Here is a 6,999-nt window from a genome sequence, read left to right as displayed (position 1 = left end):
ACAAAATGCCTATGAATCGGATGAAATGTGCTAGGTAATAAACCAAAAGTAAAATTAATAGAAAGCCCAAGAACAGACCAAGAAAAGCAAGGGTATGGGCAAGGAATCTGGAGATGAGAGACATCTGATTGCTGCCTAGCTATTGCCCCCATTTCCAAGATGAGAAACCAAGGAGGAGTCATTAGCTTGCCCAAGGTAACCAGGAAGCATATATTTATCAAATCTTCTTTCAGCTACTTTTCCAACAGCTGCTAACTAGACCTTTCCTAATTTATTCTTAATTGCCTTCCCAATATAAATTGCTCTTCTACTGAACCTATCAGTTCAAGTTAGGGTGTGAGACATGATCAAAGGAAGGAAGGACAAAGAGTAAAGAGTCATATCCTACAAAAGCACCTCTAAAGCCTGGCCGTATTGAAAGGGGCAGAAGAGGCCTGCTTAGAGGAACTTCAGGAGAACCGTAATTCTCTCATCTATCACCAAGGCCTAAAACCACAGTTGAATTGCTGCTGCGTGTTAAGGGTTTTTGTTCTTGATGCACAGATGGCCTATCCTAGAGTTTGTGCATGTTACCTTCCCATCGTTCTCATCACGTATTTGACTAAATCCAGTTCTGTCTTGCCTCCCTGCTATGCTCCCTTAGCTCTGCAACCATCTTCCATGACTATAGTACTCATTCCCAACTTTGCTCACTTTTCAAATGTACACAAATCATTTGTTTAATAATACACTCTCCTTTCTTGAAAATGGGGATATTTGTTCAATTCACAGCAGCTTGCATTTCCCCCAATGTCTCTGCTCCCTCAAGTACTATCCACAGTGATTCGTGTCTCCCTAGGAAGTGGACATAGGTGTCTAGACTTAAAAATCTGAGCAGGGCTCTCTGACGATCTTTTTACATATCTTGACCTTCCAGTTCCCTTACCAATTATTCTTCCTCTCTTCCTAGTCTTAAAAGCATTCTGTCTAACCTAGGAGACAGATGCAAAAGAGGACTCAAAATAGTGGCTTTTTTTGTTGTTGTCCATTGACCTTGTACTGCCACAAGCACTAAGCACTGCAGATAATTTTAAAAGCCTCTTGTCCTCTTTGGTATTTTTTTCAAAAGTCTCTGTTCTCTCTGAGTCTTAACCTTTCTGCCTCTCTTCATGCAGGTTCCTGCGTGTATTTCATGTTTGTACTAGGTCATCTGCCCATCTTTTCTTTCTCTGAGCACAGCCTTTTAAACTTAAGACAACCCAAGTGGTTGGTCCTCAGCCAACTTTAGAGACTCCATAGAGTCCACTCTTTTTATTTCATGAGGAAAGGGGACAATTTAGAATTATACCATCAGGGTTACATTTTTAGAGCCTTCTTTTTTCTCCAGAGCTATCTTGCCTGTTAGGGTCTTGGCTGTGCAGAGTCCTGAGGCAGAAGGGACCTTCATCCATTCCAGGAACTTAAAGGTGGTAAGAGGTGAGACTAAAGTGGTTAAGCCAGGGCTTAAGGGTTTTGATGCCTTAACCTTCAGACTTTTAAAGTTAGCCCTAATAACAATGAGAATGATTTCAGGGTCTCTTCTGCCTTCTGCTGAACATTGCAGGCCCATTTCATTGCCTTGCAGGAAAAGAAAGAAGAGAGCGCCCTCAGAACCCTTTGGAATAATAAGTGTTAATATTTCTGATTGAACCCATGGTGAGGAAAACCAATGGCTAAAGTGAGATTCGAAGTTGCCTGTGTTCTCAGGAGTCTGAATGCCCAACAGGCCCTTCATCATCAACAGCAGAGGGGCCTGCAACAGAGTGCGAGTTTCTACACTCTAGGAAACGAATGCAGCTAATCCAGTATGGATGGGAGGCACCCACATTTTCACATCTGCCATCCACTGAGGCCTCAATGTGCATGCAAATTTGCCCCAACTCCAAGGTTCATTTGGACCCAATGATTCATTCTGGATAACGAGATGTGCCAGGTGAGCAACAGTGCCCTGAAGACTCTGCCCACCTGTGAGTCATACCTTCTGTCACAAGGCATCGTGTGGCCTCTGCTCACGACTCACCACTGCCAATCGCGGAGGTGCCAGTAAAGACAGGTGTTCCTGCTGCTCCTTTTGATGTCACAATGCCCCCATGACTGCTGTCAGAAATCAGTGACTGAATCTACCTCATGCTTCTTCCTCCCATCTTCAAACTCCTCTCTTTCCAGAGCCCATTTCCTTACTGTGAAATTGGACAGGTCTCTGCGTGCTCCAGAGAGGCCTCCAGATAGAGCATTCACAGCTCTAGCAGCCACTGCTTCAGGAAGCCACCCTGGCACCTTGGAAAGAAAACAAACTGCAGGGGAGAGCTTCTGCTTCCCTTAATCTCTATAGTTAAGCACACAGGAAAAAGACTGAGAGCATAGTTTCAATTATTGTCAGAATTTTCCATAATCTGACAACTCATTGCTTTTGCAACATTTATAATCCCAGTCCTTGGATGGGCAGGCCTGTGCCAATTTGCATGACTGCTATTTAAAGATGAAACCCAAAAGGTATACATATGCTTCAACATGGCTGCAATTTTAGCTGTTCAGAGAACACAGCAAGATAAATAACCATGCCATGAGAAATTACAGCATTATGTACTGCAATAAATATGACAAATGATAGGCCAGATATTCATTGGCTCATAACAGTTGGCAGGCATAACCATCTGTGGATCCAAAGTTCAAACTATTTGTTTTCTCTCCTACATCTGCCTTGATATTTCCCTCCTCAGCTGGATCCTCTGGCCTTTAAGGCATCCTGGACAACCTTGTGAAACCTTTGACTTTATTAGGTTTTCATTAAGAAACATAAGACTTGCAGCAAAAAAGCAAAACTCTCTATATGTGTGAAAGAGGTGGAGAAAAAAAATGAGGTCTGATGTCCCTTTCTTAGTGTAGGGAGTTTTTTACTTGCAAACAATCTAAAAGCAGGAAAAGCAAACCTAAGGATAATTAAGAAAAATGATGGTGTTTGTTGCCACAGAAGAAATAAATCTTCTGTGTCTCTCGTTTATTTATTGATTAAACAAGGAACCCTGCAATGGATTTAAGTTCCTGCTTTTGTCACTAGAAAGGTAACACTAAAGTCCATTATTTCATTATGTGAAATGCTAATCTATATTTCTCATTTAGAACCTAAACCCTCTGCTTGGTGGAAATCTCATAGCTTATACCACTGATAAGAGAAAGCCTAATGAGCCCTAATGTCACCACAGCAAAACTTGTCCAATTAGACCAGCTGTTCCACAGAGAAGTCCACTGTGAACCTCTAATGCAGAATCTTGACAGTTTGGAGTTGAAAACTCATGCTAAGAGAAATCAGAGTTTTAAAAAGCTATCTACTTCTAAGCACAGCTACTTCTTGCTCTTGATTCTCCCTACTAGGATGTAGGAAACGGTTCCATCAGAAAGGTAAGGGAAAAGTTTTTCAGGCAGTGAAGGATGCTAACAGAATTCTCTGTAATAGAAACCTTTTCCTTGGTTACGAACCCAACCTGGATTGAGACAGCTGGGCAGACAACGGACATTCTGATTATGAGGTATTTCGTCTTCTGTACGAATGTTTTCTCTTTCAGCACTTACTAAAATAAAGCAAAATGGTAACATCCAGGAGCAACTTTTTTTCGCAACTTTTTTTCCACTCCCCTCACACACAAAACCCCAAACCAAAAAGCCATCCAGGGCAAATTTGGTGGGAAAAAGGAAAACACAGAATTATGCTTGGACTACCATTGCTTATCCAAGTGCTGTACTGTCACATCAACACTGTCACAGTAAGGCAAATCTATTCAGCAATATTTATTGACCAAATGTTCATTCAGTATCTTCTTTGTATAAAAGAAGTAGATTTTGTGGGATGGGGGGAGGTGGGGTGGAGGTGGGGTGGAGATGGGGGTGTCAGGGGCTAAAGATAAATCAGACAGGGTTCCACCTTTGGAAGCTTCGTGCTCATGAAGAGGAATCATTCTAGTACAAGACAGAGACACAGGGAACACGGACAGTCCTGGGGGCACCAGAGGAGAGGCATGTTCAGCTTTGAGAATAGAATGAAGGAAGGTTTCAGGTGAGATCTGAAGCAAAGCTGATACTTGAACATGCAGCTTTGAGGAAGTAGAAAGGAACAGAGGAAGAATCTCAACAAAAGTAGAAAAGTGCCTGTGAGCCGAGGAGAGTGAGTAAATGGCCAGAGTACCAGGTGCACAAACAAGCCTTGAAAATCATCTATTCACAAATACTAAGTGAGCAATTCTCTTAGTGTATGTCTGGCACTCTGGAGCACTGAGAAGACAGAAGTGAACAAAACAAGATCTCCACTCTCACAGAGTTATATTCTAGCTGGGGAAGACAAACATTGATAAAAAAAAAAATGTAGTGTATTACATGGTTTAAAATTATGTAAGGATAGGGGTTAGAGGAAGGGTTCAGAGGAATTTCCTCAATAAAATAACTTTGTTTTTTGAAATGGGGTCTCACTCTGTCGCCCAGGCTGGAGTGCAGTGCAGTGGCACAATCATGGATCACTGCAGCCTCCACCTGCCAGATTCAGGCGATCCCTTCTGCCTCAGCCTCCCAAGTAACTGGGACTACAGGCACAGGCCACCACGTCCAGCTTATTTTTCTATTTTTTGTAGAGAAAGGGTCTCACTATGTTGCCCAAGCTGGTCTCAAGTTCCTGGGCTCAAACCATCCTTCCACCTTGGCCTCCCAAAGTCCTGCGATTACAGGACTGAGCCACTGCACCTGGCTGATAAGGTAACTTTTGAGCAGACACCTAAAGTAAGTGAAGGGTACATTAAGTGTGTATCTTTGAGACTTCCAATCCAAGCAGAGACCCTGAGGCAAGACCTGTCTAGTATGGGTGGGGAAAGAGAAGGCCAGGATGGCTGGGCAAAGGTGAAGGAGGCAGGAGATGGATACCAGAGAGTTGGCCCAGGCGGAGGGTGTCCTGCCATATTCTCAGGGCTTGTCTGACAGAGTTAGAATTCGGGATTTCCTTTGAATCAGATAAGAACACTCTGGAGGGTTTAGAGCAGAGAAGTGGCATGACCTAACTGCATTTTGAGATGAGTACTACAACTGCTGTGTAAAAGATAGACAAGAGATGGTAAGCATGGAATCTGAGAGACCAATGAGAAGACCACAGCAACAGGACAGACAAGAACAGTGCGGAAAAGAGATGATGGCGGCGTGAAGGAGGAGTAAGTTGTGAACGTGAATCTTCTAAGGGCAAGAAAAGATTTAAAACACCATTCGTAGAGTGCTTATTCTTAGTTTGAATTCTTTATTTACAAAGTTTTGCTTACACAGCTGCAAGTTAGTTTGACCCTGACAATCGTAATATTCAACATGTACAACTATCAAAGTTAACTGTGATTCCTCTGAAGTCCCAGCTATAATATTAACCTCTGCAAGCAGGACAAGAAGTGATTGCAATGGTGTTACAGCTGATTTGACTATAGCATTAGTGACATTGTCGCTATGGACATTCTCACCCAGGGCTTTGAAACTGCAGTTCTCTCCAGTCACAGCTAAAATGAGAACTCAGGTTAAAAAGCCAACTGCACTCCTCTGTTCCTATAACTACCATTAACCATTAAAGAAGGAATGTGATCTCTTTGTATAACAGCCACTGCTGGCCGGATGAGTATACAGAGTCCGGGACCAGGCGGCGGCGGAGCCGGGGGACGGCGACAGAGGCTGGGCGGGCCGCAGGCCGGGGCCACTGGCAAAGACTATTACCAGACGCTGGACCTGGCCCAAGGCGCCTCGGACGAGGAGGTCAAGCGGGCCTACAGCCGCCAGACGCTGCGCTACCACCCGGACAAGAACAAGGAACCCGGCGCCGAGGAGAAGTTCAAGGAGATCGCCGAGGCCTACGACTTGCTGAGAGACCCGCGCAAGTGCCAGATCTTGACCACTACGGGGAGGAAGGCCTAAAGGGCAGCGGCCCCAGTGGCGGTAGCGATGGCGGTGCCAATGATACCTCTTTCAGCTACACATTCCATGGAGACCCTCATGCCATGTTTGCTGAGTTCTTCGGTGGCAGAAATCCCTTCGATACCTTTTTTGGGCAGCGGAACGAGGAGGAAGGCATGGACATTGCTGACCCATTCTCTGGGTTCCCTATGGGCATGGGTGGCTTCACTAGCATGAACTTTGGCCGCTCCCGCCCTGTCCAAGAGCCCACCCGAAAGAAGCAAGATCCCCCAGTCACCCACGACCTTCGAGTCTCCCTTGAAGAGATCTACAGTGGTTGTCACAAAAAGATGAAAATCCCCCACAAGCGGCTAAACCCCGACGAAAAGAGCATTCAAAACGAAGGCAAAATCTTGACCATCCAAGTGAAGAAGGGGTGGAAAGAAGGAACCAAAATCACCTTCCCCAAGGAAGGAGACTAAACCTCCAACAACATTCCAGGTGAGATCGTGTTTGTTTTAAAGGACAAACCACACAATATCTTTAAGAGAGATGGCTCTGATGTGATTTATCCTTCCAGGATCCGCCTCCGGGAGACTCTGTGTGGCTGCACAGTGAACGTCCCCACTCTGGACGGCAGGACCATACCCATCGTATTCAAAGATGTCATCAGGCCTGGCACACTGTGAAAAGTTCCTGGAGAAGGCCTCTGCCTCCCCAAAACGCCAGAGAAACGTGGGGACCTCATTATTGAATTGGAAGTGATCTTCCCTGAAAGAATTCCCCAGATATCAAGAACCGTACTTGAGCAGATTCTTCCAATATAGCTACCTTAGCTCCCCAAGGACTGACCTGGGACCTTTCCAGAACTCAAGGATTTCTGGACCTTTCTACCAGTTATGGACCATGAGAGGATGCAAGCACCCAGGGAGGGCTTTTGTACTACTGAATGTTTTCCAGAGCATATATTACAATCTTTCAAAGTCATACACTAGACTTAAGTGGTTTTTCAAGCGATAGGGCATCAGGTGGTGGGAACAGTATGAAAAGGCATTCCAGTCTGCCCCACTGGGTCCG

At 44.8% G+C, this 6,999-nt stretch overlaps 1 pseudogene; it reads left to right on the top strand.

Moving 5' to 3' along the window:
- Positions 1–5,370: 5,370 nt before the first annotated feature.
- Positions 5,371–6,749, top strand: LOC102118105 (dnaJ homolog subfamily B member 1 pseudogene; annotated as a pseudogene).
- Positions 6,750–6,999: the final 250 nt, after the last annotated feature.

This window comes from Macaca fascicularis, chromosome 12 (assembly GCF_037993035.2).
Source record: "Macaca fascicularis isolate 582-1 chromosome 12, T2T-MFA8v1.1".
Lineage (NCBI taxonomy): Eukaryota > Metazoa > Chordata > Mammalia > Primates > Cercopithecidae > Macaca > Macaca fascicularis.
Note: the sequence above shows the minus strand (reverse complement) of the source record. Positions and strands in the feature narration are given on the sequence as shown.